The following is a 10,000-nucleotide window of genomic DNA, read 5'->3' on the forward strand; positions in this document are numbered from 1 at the left end:
ACAGATCATTTATGAACACAGAAAATGTTTATACAAGTGCGTTTGGCAGTGAGACGTTTCGGGAAGGATTCCACTTCTGCTTGGAGCGCCTGTTTTTTTCCACGCTGAACCGCAGCTACTGTTAGCGCTGTGCCACACAGGACTTGTTTGGGGTTTAAGAAATATGTACCTTTTTGCTTTTCCCACAGATGGGCAGAGCGGGAGACCGGCAGTAGGAAACCTGGTTTCTCTGTTCGTTTTGTTTTTGGTGGAGGCCTTTAGTTTATTCAACTCCGCAGGCATCCGGGCCACAGACGGTTAAGCTCCCCTGTAATTACGCTTCTCCTTCATGGGCTGTCTGGTTCCACACCTACTCCTGTGTGAGGAGGAGGGGGCGGGGCTTGCCGCACACGTCTGATGGAAGAAAGAATGTGCAGAGAGGCGCTCTGAATCCCCCTCGGGTCAATACGGAGCACGAGCCCAGGAACTGCTAGCTCTGGTTTGAACAGGGTCCGGCCGACCCACCCCCACATACACACACGCGCACACACGCGCGCACACACGCACTTACACATGCGCACCTCTCCAGGTTTGTCAGGTCCACTCAGTATCCAGACTCTGACCCTCGTCCCCTGCCGTAGACGGAGGCGGGGGCCCATTTGTCACCTCCGCACCGTTTTCCATTCCTAATGCTCACATGCCAGACATCAATTATTTAGGTGCAGCAGGAGGGGCCTGTGGAGGAGACGCATCGCTCCCTGTGGCAAAAAGGTTAAATCACCCCATCAGTGACTCCCCTGCTCCCCTCTCAACTCCTCCACTCTCACTCTCACGCTCCTCACTTTTGCCCTGGGTGTGTTAACAAACCGTGTCAGGGCTAATATCGTGATAGGCTGAGGCGTGGAGAGGAGGGGTAGAGACCCCCCCAGCTCGGGGAGGGAGGAGGGCTCGGGGGGGTTGGGGTTGAGTGGAAGGGGTATGGGACGGCCACGGAGGCTCCGTTGGTCTGCTTCTCGTCGCGGGACGCCCCGGAATCACACCTGGCCTGTCATCGTCAGAAAATCACCTGCTAATTGAAGAGGAGCCTTAAACTCTCGCTGACCTCTGGGCTGTGGTTTCCTGATAGCCTCGGGGCAGGTGTGTGTGTGTGTGTGTGTACGCCACGGGATGAGGGGGGAAATGCAAATATGCTTCAAAGGAATATTGTGCTGACAGACAAAAGCATGCGTGTAACCGAATGTGTAACAGTGTGAGTGTGTAAGAGCAGAGCAGGTCTGGTTAGAGAGTGAGACGCCGCACATCAGAGACTCCTCTCAGCCAGCGCCCTGCACCTCCTGTGTGAGGGGAGGGGAGAGGGGGAGGGGAGGAGCGGGGGAGGGGAGGAGGGAGAGGGGTCTGGTAGGTTTTTATCAGTTTGAACTCCAGCCATTACCTTTGGACCAGAACCATGAGTCAGTTAAACTACCGGCCTCATCAAGCGCGATCGCTATCATCATCATCACCACACACACACACACACACACACACACACACACACTCTGCTGCTCTCAGCCTGTATGTAGTGGCGTGCGTAAGTGCACACGTCTATGCAAACCCTCCGAGAGACAGAGATGTGTCCTTCTCACTGCCACAACCACAGCCCAGACCATGACCTAGAAACCACCTCGGTAAACAAAACTCCAACCCCCCCAGTACTCCCAGTACTCCCAGTACTCCTTCTCTATCGTTCTTCTGTCAGTGGCTCCGGTACTGAGAGATCAGACAGCGGCATGAAGGGACCTCCTCACCAGCTACAGGCTCCAGGTACAACTGAGGCAGGAATAACAAGCAAAGCGACATAACAAAGCCCCTCTGGTGAGGCCCAGAAACATGGCCTTGCTGAACAAGTTCACTGAGGGCATTCTTTCAAAAGGGAGAGAAACAGAGAGCGAGCGCGAGAAGTTTCCTCTACAGCCAGCTACCACCATACAGCTCTCACTACTAGTCAGTCTCCTGTCAGGGACTCACACACACACACACACACACAATTTTTTCTTCTCTCTCTCTCCACAAACTCCCCAAAGTTTCTGGGGTTTCCCACGGCGGGGCGAAGGTACAGCCCCCAAACTCACCTTCACCCCACATCTGCATGCCACCATGCTGGGATAGGGAGGGGGCGGAGCAATCACGCCAGGCTACCGCTCTTTGATGAGGGTGCTCTGGGACGTAATTCAAGCACGTCCAGTTATCGTGGAAAGCCATCTTGGAACAGCTAGTCTGGCACTCAATCGCGCCTCACCCTCTTAACACCGGGCCTTCGAGACCCTTTCTCTTCAAGCAAAAAAAAAAAGGTGGCGGGTGGGGGAGGGGTGAGAAAAGAACCCTCGCTGGTGAAAGAAACATCCGACCAAGAGGAGCCTCCATCACACAACAAGCAGCTCTCAACCCCGAGCCTGGAGCTCAGCATGGCTGTGTCGCTTCAGTGTAGCCCCCATCACACCTCTCTACACACACACACACACACACATTTGGCTTCGTGTGTTACCCGCTCATCTCCCGGCTCCCTAATCAGAAATGCACTAGACTACCAGCACGTCGAGCGAGATTACGGCTGAACTCCACACGTTTAGAGAAGAATCACTCGGTGTCACGTGTGGGTGTACGCTGTGCACACACTTTTACATGAGCAGATACGATCAGATTAATACCTTCAACTTAAAACAAAGAGTGTGATGGCTTCCTTCTCTCCAGAGCTGTTTTACACTCTTGTGAGAGTGAGAACGTTTATAGCAACATATACGCACCGCGCCAACCACAGCAGCTTCTCTGCCCATGATGCCCCTGGCACAATAACGGACTGAACTTCTGCTGCCAGCCTTCATAGGAATCTCAGTATAGGAACCTCGCCTGCAGCCGTGGAGTGGATGGGGGAGACTGAAACGTCTCGGTTTTTAAGATCGGGGAGTCAGGGAAGAGGCTGGAACTCGCTCAGAAACCACACGGATGACATGCGCGGGAGAGCCGTGGCCCCGGACAGGGAGGCCCTCTGCCGCTTCAGTCGTCACCTCCTTGTTCGGAGCTGTCCCGGACACAGCGCTGTACGGAACGTTGGGGAACGCTGCAGGGCTTCTGGGTCAGGCCGGGAGGTTTTGGGTGGACATGCAGGGCTTTGAACTTCGATCTCGTCGTGACAAGACGCATTGGCTGACGTCCCACGGCGCTCCCGAGAACGGAGCGCCTGTACCCCCCTCTGAGCTCCGGCTGGAGACGAGTCGGTCTCGGAGACAATCGCGGTGGGAGAAGGGCGCTTCGATGCGGGCCGATGACGCAGCCGATAACGGCTCAGGACGAGGGCGATATCCCCTATGCAGGACGCGTCAGATGCCTGCGGGACACGCTCGGCAGGATCGAGGCAGCGGGACCCCGTGTTGAACCTCCCGGTCATGTGGTATCTCCCAGATGCAGGGGTGATGAGGGAGGGGCTGTCAGCAGAGCAGGCTTCCACGCCAGAATGCTTCACACACACTCACACACTCACACAAACACTCACACACACACACACACACACACACACACACTGTGCTCACTATGCCTGCGTACAGCCGGGTGCCTGTGTGTATAAACAATTTCTCTCTATGGTGGGTCGCAGGGTGAGCCTGGCGGTGCACACCAGGGGCTCTCGGGCTCCTCTGTCACCCGGATCTTACTGGCCTTCCCAATTAGCGGAGGCTTTCCCTGTGCACCGGGGGGGGCCCTTAAGAGCATGACAGCTTTGAATCTGGACCGTCAGAGGATCATCTCCGAGTGGGAGATCCCAGCGGAAGGAATGCTGCCCACACGGGTCGACGCGGAGGAGGGGTTCTGGGCGCGGCCGGGCTCTGCGGATGTCAGAAGCGGATGGCGTTTCAGTTAAAGTTGGTTAAAGATCACTGAAAGTGACATCATCTAGCAGACGCGCTGCAGAGAGGGAGCGGGATGGAGGAAGAACCTCCTGTCATACAGATGGACATCGAGATGGATGTCTCTGATTCCCCTCGTAAGTGTGGATCACAGCGGGGGAAAGTGTCTCCATTTGTTTGCATCAAGCCTGCAACTGATTGCGCCCCAAAACTGGATGCATGCTGCCACACACACACACACACACACGTATACAATTACATACATATTTCTCCTTACACCCCAGTACATCAGACGGCAGGGATAGAGGCTGGAGGAGCTCCGCCCTGACACCACTGTAGAAGATAAGCTCTGTTCTATCAGTGTGCGTCTGGATTTATCGTCCCCGAGAAGCCACTGTATCAAGAGTGTTGCTGCTTCCTCTATCAGGGGAGAGTCAAACGTGAACACGGACGAGCACCAACATAAATCCTCCCCGTCTGGTCTCTCTCTCTCTCTCTCTCTCTCTCTCTCTCTCTCTCTCTCTCTCTCTCTCTCTCTCCCCCTCTCTCTCTCTCTCCCTCCCTCTCACTCTCTCTCTCTCTCCCCATTCTCTCTCGATCTCTCTCTCCCTCCCTCCCTCCCTCCCTCCCTCTCTCTCTCTCTCTCTCTCTCCCTCTCTCTCTCTCTCTCTCTCTCTCTCTCTCTCTCTCTCTCTATCTCTCTCTCTCGCTCGCTCTTGCACCCAGAATGAAAAAGATGTGCAATCTACCTCTCTTGTGCTCAATAGAGAAGGAAGAGAGAGAGAGAAGGAAGAGAGAGAGAGAAAAGCAATTTATGATTCGAGGGACACAACAAACAGAGATGGGATGAAGGATGATGTGTTCTGGAGCTCGCGTGACCTCCGTCCTGTGACCCGACCCATTTTATAAATAAACATATGCTCGCACGCTGAACTCGCCGAGCCAGGAACCGCCTGAAGGGGGAAGTAATCCAGTTAAAATCTTAATCTCCTCTTTCCCAGCCACCGAGCACTAATGTAGACGTTTATTACGGAATGCCTCGTACGTTTATTACGGAATGCCTCACACGTGTTTCTACAAGGAGAAGACCCACGTGGGTGGACGTTTATCGAGCGTCATCAGGATCTTCTCTCCTCCATCATCACCTCTATACATTACACACACACACACACACACACACACACACACACGCCATTCCCCTTATCAAGCCTAAACTTAAGACTCCAGACGCAGTACCATTACCCGAACGACGGGTCAGATCGATCCTTGGGCGAGACCTTCCACTACAGTGGGCCCGTTTAACCTGAGCCCAGAATGTGACTGCCGAGCCAAATAAAACAAAATGAATTATTCAAACCGAATTCATAATCGAAGAAAGAGAGGAGTGTGTGTGTGGGGTGTGTGTGTGGGGTGTGTGTGCAGTTGGGGGCGGGCAGGGGGTTGCTTGTGCCTCTTATCTGACGGAGCAGGTGATGTAATTGTGAAAAAGGAATGCGGGTAAATTGATTTAGCCCACCTCGCTGGGACCTGAGTAGATGCATTTGGGAAAAAGAGAACAGGAGCTGGAGATAAGGTTATGGAACGCGTCACGGGCAAAAGCTGGCATGGCTGCAGATAACGTGCCCCCACTGCTTTTCCCGCTGCTAGACTTAGAGGGAGGTGGTAGAAGGGAGTGTGTGTGTGTGTGTGTGCGCGTGTGTGCGTGCGTGTGTGTGTGTGTGTGTGTGTGTGTGTGTGTGTGTGTGTGTGTGTGTGCCTGCGTGCGTGTGTGTGTGTCTCTGTGTGTGTGTGTGTGTGTGACTGAGGACACGACTCCGTGACCAACTCCTCGGCAGACGAGCGCGTGGAGGCGTGTGCTCTCCGGATCGCTCTTCCGTACAACAGCACCTCGACGGTCGTTCCGTCTTCCCGTTCAGGAACCGCCGCGGCGAGACGGCCGACGTGACGGGTTGCGGCTCAGCGGAGGGTCGGGCGGAGACAGATTTGCGCGAGTGTCCTGGGAGCTCGACCTTCACCGCGCTGACCCTGCGCGGGCCACCGGAGCCATCGCGTGCTTGGCCTCTTTCCAGAGAGTACCGAGCACCGGGGCAGTTTGGGTAGTAGCGGCGGCGTCACTTCAAGGGCTAAAATAAGAGAGACAGACTGACACTACTTAAAAGGCTCCGACACACACGGCCTGGACCTCAGACGGCGGGGCCGGGGGAGATGTGAGGAGACACCTGCCTCTGAGGGACAGGGATGGAGGGATGAACTGAGAAAAGGATGCTTGAAGGGAAGCCCGCCGGGCCTTCGTGACCTCCCCGTGACCTGCGTGGGGCGATGTTAATCCCCCCACCCCCCCAGGTCCCGGATTCAGATACTACAGCGCCAGCTCCAGAAATAATGGAATTGGACATGTGGCCTTCAAAGCACATGGCTCTCCATCCTCCTCTACGTCCTCCTCTCTCTGTAGCTCCTCCTCCTTCACTTGGCACTAATAAAAAGCCATTTTGCTGCTCAATTCAAGAATGATGCAGCTACTCAGAGAATGGCTCCATCAGCTATGTGTGTGTGTGTGTGTGTTGGGCGTTAAAAAAAAGAGATAGGTAGCCCCTAGGGGCTCCGTCACCTTGATGGGTGAGCTGTCAGATGCTCCATTGTCCAAATTACCCAGCGAGCCCCGTCTGGGACTGATTTACAGCTGCACGGGTGCGCGCTCGCCCGGCCGGCCGCCCGAGCGAGGAGAGGTGTTCCCCCGGCCCTGCACGCTCCACAGACCCGCTGGGCGGCCTGACGAGCCTGGCCCCGGTCCCGCACAGCCCTGCACAGTCGCGTCAGTTACAGCACCATGGAAAGCCCAGGAGGCCAAACTTAACGAGACCTACTGTCCACCCAGACACGTCCCTGGGTCGTAATGGTTTTTATGATATTTACCAACGTTTTACAGTGTTCGTCAGCGTTCCTCTTCAGTATGTTAGTAATGTTAGAGTATCATTAGTGACATCATTAGTGTGTCCCCTGTTGCAGAACCGAGTGGCGGGCCGCTCCCCGTAGCGGTGGGCGGGCTTAATGATGGTGCCACTCACCGCCTGCCACGCCGGACCCTGCTGCCCTTCTGCATCTCGTCACAGCTCGTGCGTGTCACGGGTGGGCCAGGGGCTTTCGCGGGTTGGAGGGGGTCCGTGCCGAGCCGAGCCGAGCGGCTGGGGCGAGGCGCCTCTCGAACCGTGACCTCACAGGGCGCCCGTCGCCGTGGCCTGCTGCTAATTGGCAGGAGCAGTTCGACGAGCGGCGGGTGGTTACCAGGCGGATTATTACGAAGGAAGGGCAGCAGCCGCGGGAAGAAGGCGGACGGGAGCATGTGATAAACCGGATAACGAACGCGGCGGCCGTAAACTGGGATGTGTGCGGGGTGATGTGCCGGGCGAACGTGAACCCGAGGTCACGTTGGAGGAGCTTAGGCGTTCATTTGCAGGAGCGCTGGGCGTGAGCGGAGGAAGACCACTAGCGAGGAAGACCACTAGCCAAGCTTTCAGACAAGGGGCCAAAACAGGGATGTCGCCGGAAATGACAAAATAAACAGTTCCCAGTCTACCGATGAGTTAATGAAACTATTCCGACTTGGCTTTCGACAGCAGGGCGGCTCGTCCGAGGTCCGCCCCGTGTCCTCGGATCCCTCGGCGCGCTTAATATTCCGAGTGGCGATGGGAGGGCAAAAGTTGAAACCCAATTTGCAGACGGGGAGGGGGCTGAGCATCAGGGAAAATTAGTGGTGACCGAGTCACAGGTCCGCAACGGTCGGCGTTGGCGTGAGGATGAACGTTAGCGGAACGTGGAGCGTTTAAGCGTGCCTGGAACACACCGAGGTCTGGAGGACAGGGCATGTTTACGCACAGATGTCTAGTGCGCACGCACGCTCGAGCAGATGTCGGGCACGTGCGCAAGCACGCACTCACACACACACACACACACATTCCCATAATGCCTGATGATGCTTATTAACTCCAGCAATTCCCCCTCACACTGGACAATTACCTCGTCAGTCTCTCCGGGTGTAATTCACTCTCATGAAACAGACCCTCTGTGGACGAGTGCCCTCACTGGACTTTAATTGCTGTCGGCAACATGTGTAATAGTGAAAACTTGTTTACGTGCTAAGAGGACTCACACGTGCGCACAGAGGTTCACATTTTGTCTTACACAGACACACACAAACTGAAGCCTCTGATTTGAGCCAAAGAACAGCGAGAGCAGAATGTGCCACTGAGTGTGAGACAGAGCTTCTGAACACTGGAACGCTCACTCTGTATCACTGCTCCTGTGGGTCACTGTCTCGCTCTCTCATTCTCTTTGAATCGCGTTCTCTCTCTCTCTCTCTCTCATCTGTATCTTCATCCCAGCACCCTGTCCTCACACTCCAATCCCAAAGCCGCGTTCTCCGTCCTGAAGACAGCCAACGCGTGAACTGCACACCTTCCTCTCCTCTCCTGATATTACCTTTACTAAACCCCACAGATCCCTCCTACCCTCCTTTCTCTTTTAAACTTTAATGAACACCTCCGGCCTTCTCTAGAGAAGAGGCAAAGGTAGAAAGAAACAGGACTATAGATTTAAGCGCACTTCAGACTCATCACAGACGATATAGGAGCCTCGTTAGCTGTGTGGGGAGGGCGCCGAACGAAGAGTGTGACGCGTGTGCTAATGCAGCACACCGCACGTGACACCGCGTGGCGAATCTCGGCCCGCGGCGGAGAGCAAGCAGACGGGGAGCGTGTCACACGGCGGCACATGCGTGGGGGGGTTCAGGCCCAACGACACAGCTGGACGGTGTGCTAAGCCAGCGTGCCGACACGCTTGATCCAGGGCGGCAGCCAAGAGGACAGTAGTCATCTTATCAGGGAGAAGACAATCCTCTTACTGCCAACGAACCAAGGTGTTTTCACGTTCTTTTTTACATAATCCAGATGTTATGGATTGAATTATAGGGTTTGGTTATGTGTGTGTGTGTGTGTGTGTGTGTGTGTGTGTGTGGATGAGGATTGTCTGGGGCAGCTACAAAAGCGTAAACTGAACAGGAGTGCGCTCACCCGTGATGTGCTAGTAATGGATGTGTTAGGTGTAAATGGCACACACACATGCACACACACGCTGACATGCACAGAAGCACACACACACCCGTCCACACTCACACAGCTATTGTAGTTAAGGGACTGTGATTTCAGCTGGTCCCTTCAGTCTTCAGCTGACGGCTGATGTAGGTCAACTGGATCTAATAGAAGGGCAATGAGAGGCAAGTGCACCTCCTCTTTGCCCTGACCAGGGTGCCATTACTGGGGGCAGGAGGTGGGGTTTGGAACCCCTACTGAGCCACAGACCAGACGGAGAGTCACACACCCACAGCCAGCCACAACACTTGCACTCTGCCAACTACAACAGACACACACACACGCCCGCGCACTCGGACCTATATGCATATAAACCCACTGTCACAGTTGGGCTCACACCCACCACACACCACAGCATCATTATCACTGCCGTTACCTGATTATTTGCATATTCACAGAGCACAGAGCCCGAGGCGCCGAGGCGCACGCTGCACGTAGCCGTGTAGGGGACGCGGAACGGCGCCACGGCGCAGCGGGTCGGCGGGGGGAGATAACCCGACAGGAAGGTGCAGAGCCAGCGAGAACGCGGCGGTAGCTGTCGTGCACACACATGCTCGGGCCCAGAGAGCATTCGGGATCCTGCTGTTATACGGAGCTCGAGGAGCCGGAATAGGGACAGAAAAGCGAACCCATGCGGGGCCACCAAGCGGAAACCAGGCGGAGAAAACCCGGCTTTCCGGGCCAGTGCGTCCATCCCGAAGCCAGTGTCATCCCTGCTGCTTCCGCATCAGAGGCGACCTCTCTCACATACCTGCCCTTCTCACTCATGCATAAGTGTGCGTGTGTGTGTGTGTGTGTGTGTGTGTGTGTGTGTGTGTGTCTGTGTGTGTGTGTGTGTGTGTGTCTGTGTGTGTGTGTGTGTGTATGTGTGTGTGTGTGTGTGTGTGTGTGTCTGTGTGTGTGTGTGTGTGTGTGTGTGTGTATGTGTGTGTGTGTGTGTGTCTGTGTGTGTGTGTGTGTCTGTGTGTGTGTGTGTGTGTGTGTGTGTCTGTGTGAGTG

General features: G+C 55.2%; 1 protein-coding gene across 2 annotated transcripts in view; it reads right to left on the reverse strand.

Annotated features, from left to right (window-relative positions):
- Window positions 1-10,000, reverse strand: part of unc5c (unc-5 netrin receptor C) — a 109,353-nt gene that overhangs the window by 55,944 nt on the left and 43,409 nt on the right. The gene's annotated exons all lie outside the window — the stretch shown is intronic.

The sequence above is a fragment of the Electrophorus electricus genome, chromosome 17 (assembly GCF_013358815.1).
Source record: "Electrophorus electricus isolate fEleEle1 chromosome 17, fEleEle1.pri, whole genome shotgun sequence".
Classification (NCBI taxonomy): Eukaryota; Metazoa; Chordata; class Actinopteri; order Gymnotiformes; family Gymnotidae; genus Electrophorus; species Electrophorus electricus.